This window comes from Staurois parvus, unplaced genomic scaffold (genome assembly GCF_062004578.1).
Source record: "Staurois parvus isolate SC_StPar_1 unplaced genomic scaffold, SC_StPar_1.0 ptg000136l, whole genome shotgun sequence".
NCBI classification, from domain to species: Eukaryota; Metazoa; Chordata; class Amphibia; order Anura; family Ranidae; genus Staurois; species Staurois parvus.
Genome location: NW_028317932.1, coordinates 13,424,684 through 13,440,574, shown reverse-complemented (window position 1 = coordinate 13,440,574; position 15,891 = coordinate 13,424,684). Strand labels below are relative to the sequence as shown.

The 15,891-nt window shown below is 45.7% G+C and overlaps 2 long non-coding RNA genes across 2 annotated transcripts; both read right to left on the bottom strand.

Annotated features, from left to right (window-relative positions):
• Positions 1-8,000: 8,000 nt before the first annotated feature.
• On the bottom strand, positions 8,001-8,931 carry LOC149465966 (uncharacterized). The gene is made up of 2 exons (XR_016312197.1): positions 8,386-8,931; positions 8,001-8,272 (listed from the first exon to the last, which is right to left on the bottom strand). It is a non-coding gene; the product is annotated as an uncharacterized LOC149465966 (long non-coding RNA).
• A 4,432-nt stretch (positions 8,932-13,363) lies between these two features.
• On the bottom strand, positions 13,364-14,122 carry LOC149465965 (uncharacterized). The gene is made up of 2 exons (XR_016312196.1): positions 13,749-14,122; positions 13,364-13,635 (listed from the first exon to the last, which is right to left on the bottom strand). It is a non-coding gene; the product is annotated as an uncharacterized LOC149465965 (long non-coding RNA).
• Positions 14,123-15,891: the final 1,769 nt, after the last annotated feature.

Sequence of the window (15,891 nt, the reverse complement as noted above, 5' to 3'; positions counted from 1 at the left end):
TATATCTTCAATGTGTATACCTCCTTTGTTCATCAATTACTCTCAAGGAAGTTAACTGTCACTATATTGAAGAGGAGCTTCATGCAACATGCCTGTTAACATTCAAAAGCTCATTGACTCTCTGCAAAAAAACTTAGCATTGTGAAAATTGACTCTTCTCTATCGCAATGCCCCTGTGGGCACAAAGAGACCTACATACTGTAAGTTTGTAAAACCTTCCCTTCCCAGATAGAATGTGCAGTCAACTGTGTCGTTCCTGTGAGGATTTTTCACTCTCCAAAGATGTTTGCTAAACTCTAGTGGGAAAAGAGTTTGCTAAAACATGGGCTATTCCTGTGGTTGATCCTGCCATTTTTCCTAAAAAGAAAACAAACATCTCAATGTATCTACTGAAGATGTTCCTTCTTTCAAGATTTTGCTGATAGAAATTTTGAGACACTCTTAGTCCTCATGCACACTGGACGTTTTTACAGCTGCTGTTTTTGGCTTTTGACATTTTTTTCTACAGCCAGTAAACTCCCCAGCATGTTATCCATGTGTCCATGCACACACAATGTTTTTTGGCTGGAGCTAGTGGGCTTCTAGAGGAGTTTAGCTGTAAAAACACTCTACCGAAAAATGCAGAAAAACCTGGTAAATCGCAGCAAACCAGTGTTTTTGAACTTTTTTTTTTGTAAAAACAACCTCTAAAAAAGGGCAAATGCGAAAAAATGCATCAAAATGCCGCTAAATGTTAATAAAAAATGCTAAAAAACCACTTAAAAACTCAACTTTTTAATGTGACTTTACACAGCTAACATTACCAGCGTTATTAAAACGCCCAATGTGCATGGAGCCTTAAAAAGCTTTATTTAGCTTGGCAGGCTGAGCCCTGCAACCAGTTCTTGCTGTTCTTTCTGTATGTCAAACTGCAGCTAACTGGACATGGAAACACAGTGATGGCATAAAAAAGACCCAAATGGTCCATTAAATCTGTCCCATTATTTTGTTTATAACTTTTTTTTGTCTGAGTGTTCTAGGACAATGAATAACAAACATGACCCTGTTTTTTCAGGATTGTACTATTACAGAGTAACTACAATTGTCTTCTGCTCTGCTTTTTTTTTTTCGAGTAGATACCCTGAAACATGTCATGAGACAAATATTCAGAATGGCTCTAAATTCCATTCATATTTATTTTATTTATTACCAGTACCTATATAGTGCCATCAATTTATTCACATTCATACATACACATACTAGTGCCCATTTATATGAGCAGAATCCTATGGCTAAAGGCTTGGACAGTGGAGGTTACCTATAAAAAATAGCTATTTTGGTGAGGAGCTTGACCTGCATTCCCAAGATCCTGCATTCACTATATCAGGTCTCCCACATCACACAGAGCATGGAAATGCAATTATTTTAGTACATATAAACTGCTAAATACCTTTTCTCATCAGCAGTATATAGCAGTCTTGTGACTTCTATCAGCGTCGCTTGTAGGAGGAGTTTTCATTCTCCGCTGATTGTCTTATGAGGCTGTAGGACCCCTGATCCTCTGTCTGGACAGCACTGATTTATCCTTATGCTGATCACATGCACTCTCCCAAGGAAAAAAAAAACCTCTCTAGACGTGCATTTGTTTTGAATTTTTTGTTGCTATTCTGTCTTTCAGTGTTACAATATACCTACCATTCGAATTTTAGACTGATCATTCCTTTGTGAGTGGGCAAACATTCAAAATCAGCAGGGGTTCAAATACTTATTTCCTTCACTGTATGTATATTCTGAGAGCAAGGCCCTGTTGATGTCAGAATAAACAAGTCGGTGCTGCAGCTGAAATGACATCCTCATTTCTCAAGCAGGCTTTTTCCTCCTTTCTAAGATGGGTATTTACAAGCTGTTGGGGGGAACCTCAGCGATTAGGCCACTGTCAGGGTCCTGTCCACGGCAGGAGTTCTGGAAGATCTGGCGTTTCTGCCAATACTCTACATGGCCGCAGAAGGACACATGAGCCTCAGTCTGGTGCCAGACGGCCTTTATAAGGAGGCTCATCACTTCCTCTGGTTGCTGGATGATCTCTAGCTTCCCATGGTTTGTTCCTGTTTCCTGTGACCTGTGACTTCCTGTTTCCGACCCGGCTCGTACTTGGACCTGTCTGCTCTACTGAACCCCTGATCTGACCTCGGCTTGGCTAAAGGATACTCTCCCTCTCGCTTCTCCGTGTATGACCTCGGCTATCCCACCTGACCATGTCTGTTCTGTTCCCCACCCGGTACCTGACCTTGGCTCGAACTGACTAACCAACAAACATCCAAATACCAGAAGGCTTGCATATCATGCACAGGCGTCTCTGTGCACCAGCTGTGCTTCTGAGTGGACCACAAACCAGCACTCCTACAGGCGACCTGTGCAACTTTGGGCCTGACTCCTGCTGTCCCACTCTTAGGGGAGTCTGGAACTTAGCCGCAAGGGAAGCCCTCTCTCCATTGGTCTCCATCACCAGGTACGTGATAGTTTCATCCAGCCAGTATGTCCGAGGCCGAGAGAGGCGCTTCCGCACTAGAGGCCCTGTGTCGACAGATGACGGCACTTACCCAAGCAGTGAAGGATCTACAGCAAGGTCACTTCCAGTTAGAAGGGCGTCTTCATTCCCTCTCTACTTCTGCGGACCAGGATCCCTCCGCCAGTTCCAATCCAGTAACCGCACCTGCCAGTCAGTCTCCTGCTACCACTCCTGCTATAGTGTTACCACCTCCGGAACCCAGAGCTGCTACTCCGGAACATTTTCACGGGGATCGACGTAAGTTCAGAGCTTTTAAAAATGCCTGTGAACTATATTTTGCTTTGCAACCCAGGACCTTTTCTCTGGAAGCAGTCAAGGTCGGGTTCATCGTCTCTCTCTTATCTGAAGAACCTCAGTCTTGGGCACATGGTCTTCTGGAACAAAAGAGCCCCGCACTTAATTCAGTGAGTGAATTCTTTGAAGCCATGGCTGCCCTCTATGACGATCCCCAGAAGGCCTCCACTGCTGAGTCTGCCCTCCATGCTCTACTACAGGGTCGGCGGCCTGTGGAGGACTACATAGTGGAGTTCTGTAAATGGTCTGCAGACACCGGTTGGAATGATACAGCATTGAAGTACCAGTTCCGCCTAGGCCTGTCTGAGTCCCTCAAGGACGAGTTAGCTAGGGTGGAAACTCCCTCCTTGGAGAACCTTATCCCGCTCACTACTCAGTTGGATCGGCGTTTACGGGAAAGACGCGAGGAGCGCACTCAGACCATTCAGCCCACTTGGGGTCTGCCAAAAGTTCCAGGACCAACGGTTCCTGCCTTTGCTCCGCAACCCATTAACACTTCGGAAGTAGTACCTATGCAAATCAGCCTTCTCTGACCTGCCCTAACTCCGGAAGAAAGGCTACGCAGACAGCAAGGCAACCTGTGTCTCTACTGTGGGGCCACGGGCCACTTCCTGCGTAACTTCCCAGTACGACCAAGTAAATCCAGCAAGGTCCATCCTTCTGTCAGGGATCCCCTCGATCCCTGCCGCGATGGTCCCGGCGCAGGCGCACTGCTCCGCCCTGTACACGGGCACTAGGTCCGGGCCGGCCGCGGCGTTCGAGTTCGCGCATGCGCAGTAGAAGCCGCGGCCGCCCGCTGGGCACCAATGGCAGCGCAGGGCGGGATATTTAAAGGTCCCTGAGCTGTCATTTCGTTGCCTTCTGGTCTTACCTGCTTCCTGTGATTCTGTACCTGTGCCTTGTAAGTTTATTGACCCGGATTGTTCTTGACCTGCTGATTTCTCCTGCCCAGACCCTTGCTTGCCTGACCTCTCTCCCTGGATGCCCCTCATTAGATCTGACCTCCTGTTGCTGACCTGGCGTGTGACCCGACAATTCTCTGCCTGCTCCCTTGTACCTTACCGTCCTCTACGTTACCAACTCGGCCTGTCTGACTTCACACTTGCTCAGCCATCCATCCCATCGGGGTCACCCGACCTCCTCACATCTGGCTCTCCCTGGTTGGAGCCCCTGGCGAACACCCCTACCACTGACAGGTGTGCTCAGTAGTGGCGACCTGGTCTCGGGGTACTACAAGTCCATCCCCACCATCAGGGGCCCTGGTGAACAAGTACCCTGGGGCTTAGACTCCGCGCTCTGGGCACGCCTGACCAGTGGAGTGCTAGTGGTGCCGCTCGGCGGTCCCTCACAGTACCAGAAGGCCATGACTGAGCCTCGAGGAGGACCCTCCCCGTTGGACGAGGTTTGCAGGCACCTGGCTACCCTGACGCAAGCAGTAAACACATTACAGGACAAATGTTTGCAGATCGAGAATCGGTTTCAGGCCTGCACCATATCTGCTCCTGTTTCACAGGCCCCGGCTCCTGCACCGCCGGTCGCAGCAGCCCACGGGCCGGCTCCTGGGCCTTCCACATCACTCCCTATGGCGGAACCCCGAGTACCCTTACCCGAGCACTTCCATGGGGATCGCACACGCTTTCGGTCATTCCGTGACTCCTGTCTGCTCTACTTTGAACTGCAACCACGGACCTTTTTGACAGAATCGGTGAAAGTGGGGTTTGTTATTTCCCTGTTGCAGGGTGAACCCCAAGACTGGGCCCACCGACTAAGGGGAAATAATGATCCTCATCTGGTTACGATTGACAACTTCTTTAACGCTATGGCCATCTTATACGATGACCCACAACGGGCGGCCTCGGCCGAGGCCACATTATACGCACTCCGACAAGGTCGGCGGGCAGCTGAGGAATACGCCTCTGACTTTAGGCGCTAGATGGGTGACACTCGTTGGAACGAGTTCGCACTTTTGCACCAGTTCCGTATGGGCCTTTCTGAGGCTCTGAAAGACGAGCTCGCCCGGGTGGAGGTGCCCGAGACATTAGAGGACTTGATTGCACTCACCATTAAAATTGACCGTAGGCTACGGGAGCGCAGATTGGAGAGGTCTGGTCAGGGTCGCGGAAATACCTGGGGGTCTTTCCAAGGATCCAGTCAACATACTAGGCCAAACATCCAGAACCTGCCGCCTGAAGATGCTCCCGAACCCATGCAGCTAGGCCTGGCACGGCCTAAACTATCGCCAGAGGAACGCCAGCGCAGACGCTCCCAGAATCTGTGTCTCTACTGCGGTGAAGCGGGTCACATGGTACGTTCCTGCCCGCAGAAACTGAGTAAGTTCACCTCATCTTCTTTATCTATTGGCAATATGAATCCGTCCCAATACTTAGTTGTTCCCCTCTCCTTTCAGCTTTCAGAAAGGACCGTGGAGGTGACGGCCATAGTTGATTCGGGGGCATGCAGCTGTTTTGTGGATATCAATTTTGCTCACCAGCAGGGTATCCCCCTCCGCCCAAAGGAGAAGGGGTTTCACATCTTTTTGGCTGATGGCTCCCGGATAAAGTCAGGGGTGGTTAACCAGGAGACCCCTTCCATTGTGACTTCTATTGCCGGTCAGCACCGGGAACTCCTCCGCCTGGATGCTATTGCATCACCCCTTTTCCCAGTCATTCTGGGGCTCCCATGGCTGCGGGCCCATAACCCCCAAATTGACTGGGAAACTGGGGTTGTCTCGTTCCCTTCCCCATACTGTTGGGAACTGTGTCGAACTTCGGGCCCGGAGGTCCCCCAGGTCCTCCTGTGCTCTGAAGGGGATGCCAGCCTAAAACAAGTGATTCCTGCAGCCTATCATAAGTTTCTTGATGTGTTCAGTGAACGGGGAGCAGATGCTCTACCCCCCCACCGCCCATATGACTGTCCTATTGATCTGTTACCCGGTTCTGAAATTCCTTTCGGGCGAATTTTTCCCCTTTCTGAGCTAGAATTAGGGGCCCTGAAGGATTATATTGAGGACAGCCTCCGGAAGGGATTCATCCGTCCCTCCACTTCCCCAGCAGGTGCAGGGATCTTCTTTGTAGAAAAGAAGGACAAGACTTTGAGGCCATGTATTGACTATCGGGAGCTGAATAGGGTCACAATTAAAAATCGTTACCCATTACCACTGGTACCTGAATTATTCCAGAGCTTAAAAGCTGCAGTAGTATTTACCAAGCTGGACTTAAGGGGAGCCTACAACTTGGTTCGCATAAGGAAGGGGGATGAGTGGAAACGGCCTTCCGCACCCGTTTCGGCCATTTCGAATACCTGGTCATGCCTTTCGGGTTGTGCAATGCGCCGGCCACCTTCCAGCACTTTGTAAACGACATCTTTAGGGACTTCCTGGACATCTTTGTCATCGTCTACTTAGACGACATTTTGATTTTCTCATCCTCCCTGGGGGAGCACAGGGTACATGTAACAAAGGTGTTGGGGCGGTTGCGGCAGCACGGGTTGTACGCTAAAGCAGAGAAATGTTGCTTTGAACAGGCTAGTGTTACATTTCTGGGTCTGATTATCTCCACCACGGGGGTCGCAATGGACCCTCAGAAGGTCTCTGCGATCCTTGATTGGCCTGAACCCACGGACAGACGAACCTTCGCTCCGAGATCCTGAGAGCGTCCACAGCGATGTCTACCTCCGATGGGGCGCCCCTCCGGAACAAGGAGGGACTCCTATGGAGGGAGGACCGGATTGTGGTGCCGGAGGATGCCCAAACCTTAGTCTTGGGACATTGCCATGACCACCCAATGGCAGGACATTTTGGCCCGGTCAAGACCCTGGAACTTCTCCGACGTTCCTTCTGGTGGCCGGACATGGCCAAGGATTGTAAAAGTTACGTGGGCTCCTGTGCCATCTGCCAGCGGAACAAGCCTTCAAGAAATAAGGCATGGGGCCTGCTACGTCCATTACCCATCCCTGAACGGCCCTGGCAGAAAATCTCTATGGACTTTATAGTCGAGCTTCCACCTTCACTGGACCACACAGCAATTCTCGTGGTCGTGGACCGCTTATCCAAGATGGCCCATTTCATTCCTTTACGGAAGACTCCATCAGCAGCCGAGACGGCGCAAGTTTTTATTCGAGAGGTCGTTAGACTGCATGGGGTTCCCGAAGACATCGTCTCGGACCGAGGGGTGCAGTTTACCTCGAGATTTTGGAGGGCATTGTGCAAAGCCCTGGATATCAAGCTATCCCTTTCCTCGACATTTCACCCTCAGACTAATGGTCAGACCGAAAGGACCAATCAGACCCTAGAGCAATACCTGCGATGCTACACATCATTATCTCAGGACGACTGGGTGCCACTTCTCCCTTTGGCGGAATTCGCGTACAACAACGCTTGCCATTCAGCAACTGGGCAGTCCCCGTTCTTCTCCAACTATGGGTTTCATCCTGTCTTCCTCCCGGATTTAGTCCCGGAATGCCCAATTCCAGCGACACAGGATGCACTAGCCTTCTTCACTTCAAACAATAAAAAACTACAGGAAGCCATCTGTCAAGCCCAAGAAGACTACAAGAGGGCTTTTAATAGGAAGCGAAGAGGGGATCTGGTGTTGCAGCCCGGAGAGAAGGTTTGGCTGGCTACGTCGAACTTGAAGATGCTCTGCCCATCAAAAAAGTTGGGACCTAAATTTATAGGCCCTTTTTGCATCAAAAGGATGGTCAATGAAGTGGCCTATGAACTTGTTCTACCTGAGACACTCAAGATCCACCCTGTCTTCCACGTGTCCCTGTTGAAGCCGGTAGTCCCTGATGCCTTCCCGGAACGGGAATCCAGGCCCCCGGAGGCCGTAACGGTTGAAGAGGAAGAAGAATTCGAGGTGGAGGCAATCCTGAAGTGCCGACGAAGGGGGGGCCAGACCCAATTTCTCATCAAGTGGAAGGGCTACGGCCCTGAGGACAATTCGTGGGAACCAGCCCATAATGTCCATGCACCTAGACTTGTCCGGAGGTTTCTTTGTGATCACCCGTGGTGGAGAGATCGGGTGGGCATCCGGAGGTTGCCCGTAGGGGGGGGGCAATGTCAGGGATCACTAAGCAAAATGGTAGTGTGACAAGAACACCCCTACCTGGAAAAAGAAGGTTATTAGGTGATCCACGCGGAGTAATATGAATTCAAAAATATTCCAAACAATTCTTTATTTGATCACATAGATCATAAGGAGGTTAAACATGAGCATGGTGTACATATGAAAAAAATAAAATCATGTTAAAAAGCACTAGGCGTCTTCAGTTTAGGGTCATCTTAACAAATAGAGTACCACAAGGCAGAGTTATAAAGTGGTGATATAGTTATCCTGGGTTTCCATGGGTTTTCGGCTTGTATTCGAGTAGACCATGTATGCAGCAAATGTGTTCCCAATGTATGTCAGGTATCTCCTGATGTGAAAAAAGCTGGAATACAAAAATATATAGTATATATATGGAAATATGAAAACCGAAAAACCATATCACATCCAATATTCACCAGGCCTCCCTCTAAAATGGTCAGTGGATACTACTATTACCTTCTCAAAGGTGAGGTTGACAGGCCAGCTTCTCAAGTGTAGGGACTTCCTGGATAGCCACCCCAAATAAAATAAAGTCCACAGTACCAAATGATTCTGAGGATATATATAGAAAAATAGTGAAAAATGTAAAAATCATGGGCATCAGGTCACCCTGAAAATAAAACACACACAGAGTGGGTATATTACCATCAATGAAGATCAAGAAGACATCTGTCGACTTGAAATAGGATCAGGTCCTTGATGCTTTTCCAAGATGCATATGGGGGTGAGGAGCCAGGTAGTCACAATACATAGATTCCAAACACATATACTGTGTATATAGCATATAACAGGCTATACGGGCCTGAATTCTGATACCCAATAAAGGGTTTCCAAAAATTGCTCAAAATGAGAAGATTATTATTCCATATACTGTGTATATAGCATATAGCAGGCTTTGCAAACCTGAATTTTTATACCCAATAAAGGGTTTCCAAAAATTGCTCAAAATGAGAAGGTTATTGCGGTTTCATGAGGATATGGCTATGTCACAGCACAACCCCTAGATAGGATAGCGTATATATATATATATATATGTAGATCGTCCTCCAAAGAGGAGTTGCAAAGATTCCCCGAATATACAGGGTAATTTAGGCCCAAATAACATGCCCTTATTGACACCATAAAAGCTCTATCAATCTCAACAGCCGTAAGCTAAATTAACTTGCCACCGGTGGAAGATAAATTTCCCTGAAAGATAGCCGTTTGCGAGCCGCTGCAACAGTAGCCTTATGGTAGTTTTCAGAGGGTCAAGGGCCTTCCTAGCAGGGAGCTGTGACACCGCCGTTCCTTCCCGCCTCGTGGGCGCCGCACCCAGTGAAGACGCCGAGCGTAGTGACGTCAATACGTTGACGCGTTTCGTCCGCCAATCACCGCAGACTTCGTCAGAACTGGGAGGGGACTTCAATACTTCGCCTTATATGGTGCTCTAATTGCATACCAAAGAGTCTCCACCTCGCCATCTTGTGTTGAAAGAGTATCACTACATTGGAATAATCCAAAGTGAATTAAAACACATATATTGAATTTAAAATGGTTGCTGGATATAGAAGAAAGGAGCCTAAATATTATTATAAATCAGATCCTCTTCAAAGAAAAATTAAATTAAAGATAAAGAGGAAATCTAAATTAGCACAATACTTGTTCCAGTGGGGAAGACATCAAGACCAGATTCCGCTACCCAGGCTTTCAATATTAATCCAGTTATTTGAATTTATTTTAATTATCTAGAAAAAATAGAATCAGATACAAAATTAAGATTCATATTTTGTCCAAATATATCCATATTTAGTTCACATAAAGGATATCATAATATGGATTATGGCTTAGGATATGTAGAAGGCTCCAAGAGGCTCATTTCAAAAAAACCCCAAAGTTAAGTTCTGTATTAAGTCCATATGGGGCAAGTGCTCCCAGGGTGTAAATCCAGAATTTTTCCTTTTGTAGGAGGACTTTATCAAAGTCACCCCGACGGGCTGAAATATTCAGCATGAAAATCCCTTTTACTTTTAGACCATCTGTTTTGCCCCCATGGACTTCTTTAAAATGTTGGGCCAATGGGTTTTCTTTTTCTCCCTTTCTTACATTCCTATTTTCATTTCTGATGTCTCTCAGATGTTCACCAATCCTAGTCCTAAGGTTCCTTTTGGTTTTACCTATATACATCTTCTTACATGGGCATTCTATCATATACACTATTTTGCTACTTGAGCAATTAATGAAGCTGCGTATTTGGAATATCTTAGAATTATCATTATTAAAGAACTGATTAGACTTATGCACAAATGGGCATATCTGACAGTGACCACAAGGGAACATTCCATAAATACCGGTCCTCCTAGTTAACCAGTTTCTCTGTGGTGCCCTCTGGAATTCTGATTGTACTAGTATATCATTTAGATTCCGAGTTCGTTTTGCTACCATTTGAGGGCTCTCTCCCACTACTTTGGCTATCTGCGGGTTTTGAGTTAATAAGTACCAATGGGAGTCCAGGGCCTTCCTAACTTCCCCCCACTGTTGTCCAAATTTAGTTATAAATCTTACCGGTTGGTTTTCAAGGTTCTCAGCTAGCTTTAATTTTGGTTTGTTTATCAGTTCCTCTCTTGTTTTACCGAGGGCTCTTCTTTTTGCTCTTCTAAGAGTTCTATGTGAATAGCCTCTCTCTCTGAACCTCTTATAAAGCTGAATAGATTCATATCTATACTCCAGATCTTCTGTACAATTTCTTTTTATTCTCTGAAACTGACCAATAGGAATTCCTTGTTTTAAACTCCTTGGATGATAGCTATTGGCATGGAGAAGTGTATTAGCCGCTGTTTCCTTTCTGAATGTTTTAGTAACCAGATCGTTTCCGTAGACAGAGATTGACAAATCTAAAAAAGTTATCACCTCTCTATCTACTGTATAAGTAAGTTTAATATTCCTATCATTGTCATTTAGAAATTCCATAAACCTTTTAAGCTCATCAATACTACCATCCCAAACCATCAGGACATCATCAATATATCGCAACCAAGTTATTGCGTATTGGTTATAGGGAATAGAGGGATATACCAACTCCTCTTCCCATAGACCTAGATGTAGACATGCATATGCCGGGGCCCAAGGTGCTCCCATGGAGGTACCACATATTTGTTGGTAAAAGGAACCTAAAAACTGGAAACAGTTATGAGTCAACATAAATTCCAACAAATCCAATATAAATTCATTTTGAGCCTCCATTTCAGGAAAATGTGTCTCCAAAAAGTGGGCCACAGCTTTTTGTCCCCAGGTATGTGGGATAGAGGTGTAGAGGGATTCCACATCAATGCCGACCAGGAGTGCACCCTTTGGTACTTTTACATTTAGGATCTTTTTAAGTACATCTCCAGTGTCTTTTACATAAGATCTGAGTTCTAAAACCAGATCCTTAATTAAATCATCTACAAATTTACCTATTGGTTCCAAAGGGCCACCAATGGCCGATACTATAGGGCGTCCCGGTGGTTGAGAGGGATTTTTGTGTATTTTTGGAATTACATAGAAGGTGGGGATATTATATACATCAACTGTCAACATATCACATTCCCGTTTGGTTAATAGATTTGCTTCATATGCCAATCTCACTTTTTTATTTAAATCAACTACAAGTTTTGGAAACGGGTTATTAGACAGTTTATGATATGTATCCTGAGTCTTCAACTGTCTAAGTACCTCCTTCTCATACTCCACACTCTCCAATAATACTACATTTCCCCCTTTATCACTCTTTTTGATCACAATGTTTTTAGCATTCTTAAGTTCCCTAAGGGCTATTCTTTCGCTCTTAGTGAGGTTATCACCGTTCCTCATTGTCCAGTCTATTTTCCCCAGGTCATTGTGTACTAGATCTAGGAAAGTACTTAACCATTTGTTTTCCCTGATATTGGGCATTCTTCTAGACGGAGTTTTAAGTCTAGTGTGTCTTTTCCACTTATTAGAGACATCCACCTCCCCGAGCTCACTTTCTATGGAGGTTTCCTCAGAGAGGCTAATAAGGTCTCTCAAAGCCTGTTGTTCCCTCTCTGAGTTGAGGTCATAGGGATTTTGTTCTTCTCTAGATAAATATGGAATTCTCAGAAGGATCTTTCTCAGGAACAGGTTTAGGTCTTTATAGACCTCAAATAGGTCCATTTTATCCGTAGGGGAGAAGGTTAAACCTTTCCGTAGTAAATCATTATGTCTTTTTTTCAATACAAATTTGGAAAGATTTATTACCTTAAGATCATTCACTCCCCCCTCTACGTTGGTCTTTATCTCTTGTGGCTTCGGGTGCGATTTTGATTGGGTGGTTTTAGGGTAACTAGAGTGCTTCTTTCTTCCTTTGTCCCATTGATTTGTTTGTTTGTTTGTTTTAGTATCCCCTGGTTCTCGCCCGCTGTCTTTTCTTCTAAAAAACTAACCGATCTCTTATAGCTTTCCTCATCATCTTCACTCATTGATGAATAGCCTCTATTATTCCTAGAGAAATGTTTTTTACGTTTTGATCGACTTCTTCCTCTGCTATTTGTTAGATCGAATATCTCACCTTTCTCCCAGTCCTCAAGATCTCTTCTAAATTTTTGTTGTTTCGTAACTTTCAGATTTTTTTGTATTTTTTCTATCTCTTTTCTAAGGAAGTCATTGTGTTTATCAAACTCAGCATCGTTCTTCAGGGGATCAAGTGATTTTGCACTCTCATTGATTTCATTAGAAAGTTCATTCAATTGGACTTTCTCTTCTTCCACAATTAATCGCATGATCTCTATGCCGTGCTTTATACAGACCTCTTTCCACTTTTCCAGAAATCTGGAGGTGTGAAGGTGTTCTGCTGGAATTACCCTTTCTCTTAATCCCCTGGGAACAATCCCTCTCTCTATATAAGATTCAAGGGATATAATATCCCACTTTCTATTCAAATATTTAGTGGTTAATTTCTTATGTAGCTTAAACTTGGTCTTGATGTCACCCTCATTTCCCTCTATTTGGGGATCTAGATTCTTTGTAAACGCAGACCTAATTTCTGCATCCATCTCCTCGTTGATCTGATAGGCCATTATCTCCTTAAGTATTTTGCCTTCTATAAAAAGAGGGAGAATTACAACCTTTCTTATAAATTTAGTCAAAAAAATATATATCAATAGTCCAGCAAACAATGTACACCATGCTGATGTTTAGACTAAGTCCAAACCCCCCGGGGTGGCGGAACAGGTTATAAGAACCTTTAAGGAAGCATATCACAACAATAAAGCACCAACAAGCCACCCAATAATGACACGTATAACTAGTGTCATTAACTTATCTCCGACTCACTAGTATAAGTGTGGATCCATAAACCCAAAAGGTACATACTAAGCAAAATGGTAGTGTGACAAGAACACCCCTACCTGGAAAAAGAAGGTTATTAGGTGATCCACGCGGAGTAATATGAATTCAAAAATATTCCAAACAATTCTTTATTTGATCACATAGATCATAAGGAGGTTAAACATGAGCATGGTGTACATATGAAAAAAATAAAATCATGTTAAAAAGCACTAGGCGTCTTCAGTTTAGGGTCATCTTAACAAATAGAGTACCACAAGGCAGAGTTATAAAGTGGTGATATAGTTATCCTGGGTTTCCATGGGTTTTCGGCTTGTATTCGAGTAGACCATGTATGCAGCAAATGTGTTCCCAATGTATGTCAGGTATCTCCTGATGTGAAAAAAGCTGGAATACAAAAATATATAGTATATATATGGAAATATGAAAACCGAAAAACCATATCACATCCAATATTCACCAGGCCTCCCTCTAAAATGGTCAGTGGATACTACTATTACCTTCTCAAAGGTGAGGTTGACAGGCCAGCTTCTCAAGTGTAGGGACTTCCTGGATAGCCACCCCAAATAAAATAAAGTCCACAGTACCAAATGATTCTGAGGATATATATAGAAAAATAGTGAAAAATGTAAAAATCATGGGCATCAGGTCACCCTGAAAATAAAACACACACAGAGTGGGTATATTACCATCAATGAAGATCAAGAAGACATCTGTCGACTTGAAATAGGATCAGGTCCTTGATGCTTTTCCAAGATGCATATGGGGGTGAGGAGCCAGGTAGTCACAATACATAGATTCCAAACACATATACTGTGTATATAGCATATAACAGGCTATACGGGCCTGAATTCTGATACCCAATAAAGGGTTTCCAAAAATTGCAGGGATCCCCTCGATCCCCGCCGCGATGGTCCCGGAGCAGGCGCACTGCTCCGCCCTGTACACGGGCACTAGGTCCGGGCCGGCCGCGGCGTTCGAGTTCGCGCATGCGCAGTAGAAGCCGAGGCCGCCCGCTGGGCACCAATGGCAGCGCAGGGCGGGATATTTAAAGGTCCCTGAGCTGTCATTTCATTGCCTTCTGGTCTTACCTGCTTCCTGTGATTCTGTACCTGTGCCTTGTAAGTTTATTGACCCGAATTGTTCTTGACCTGCTGATTTCTCCTGCCCAGACCCTTGCTTGCCTGACCTCTCTCCCTGGATGCCCCTCATTAGATCTGACCTCCTGTTGCTGACCTGGCGTGTGACCCGACAATTCTCTGCCTGCTCCCTTGTACCTTACCGTCCTCTACGTTACCAACTCGGCCTGTCTGACTTCACACTTGCTCAGCCATCCATCCATCCATCCCATCGGGGTCACCCGACCTCCTCACATCTGGCTCTCCCTGGTTGGAGCCCCTGGCGAACACCCCTACCACTGACAGGTGTGCTCAGTAGTGGCGACCTGGTCTCGGGGTACTACAAGTCCATCCCCACCATCAGGGGCCCTGGTGAACAAGTACCCTGGGGCTTAGACTCCGCGCTCTGGGCACGCCTGACCAGTGGAGTGCTAGTGGTGCTGCTCGGCGGTCCCTCACACCATCATACCTTCAGCTATCCGGGACTTTGACCACCCATGTTATTCTCCCCATGTCATTGCAGGAGGCTGGAAGGGATGTCAAGTTGCGGGCAGTTGTTGACTCAGGAGCTTGTAGCTGTTTTTTAGACATCCAATTGGCCAAGGACTTACACATCCCTCTTCTGCCTAAGAAACAGACTTGACAGCTTACTTGCGGATGGCACTACTCCGAGTTCCGGACCTGTTACCCAGGAAACCGTTCCTATCCTTGCAACCACCGGCCATCAGGAGTTTATTATTTTTGACGTGATCAGATCCCCCATGTTCCCAGCTATCCTAGGAATGCCCTGGTTGCACGCCCACAATCCACAGATCGATTGGCCCAAGAAAAAAATCATCTTCTTTTTAGAATATTGTCTACAACACTGTGGTGCCCCTACACCCACCAATTCTTCCGTATGTCTCTCAGTCCAACATTCACCAGAGGCCAGTCAACTCGTTCCCTCTACCTACCATGACTTCCTCAATGTGTTCGATAAAAAGAAGGCCGATACATTGCCTCCTCATCGGTCTTACGATTGCCCAATTGAATTCCTCCCAGGAGCAGAAATACCATTTGGGCGAATTCTCCCATTATCCGAGCTTGAACTGGAAGCTCTCTGGCACTATCTAGACGAGAATCTCGCTAAAGGATTCATCCGCCTCTCTTCCTCTCCTGCTGGGGCTGGTATTTTCTTTGTAGAAAAAAAGATCGGTCTCTTAGACCGTGCATCGACTACATAGAACTCAATAAAATCACCATCAAAAACCGGTATCCTCTTCCTCTAGTGCCCGAGTTATTCCAGAGATTTCGAACAACCCGAGTGTTCACTAAATTGGACTTACAGGGGGCCTACAATTTAGTCCGTATGAGAGAGGGAGATGAGGGGAAGACTGCCTTCAGAACACGATTCTGACATTTTGAATATTTAGTGATGCCGTTTGGGCTATGTAATGCCCCTGCCACATTCCAACATTTTATGAACGACATCTTTAGAGAATACCTAGACCTTTTTGTGATCGTCTACCTGGACGATATCCTAATT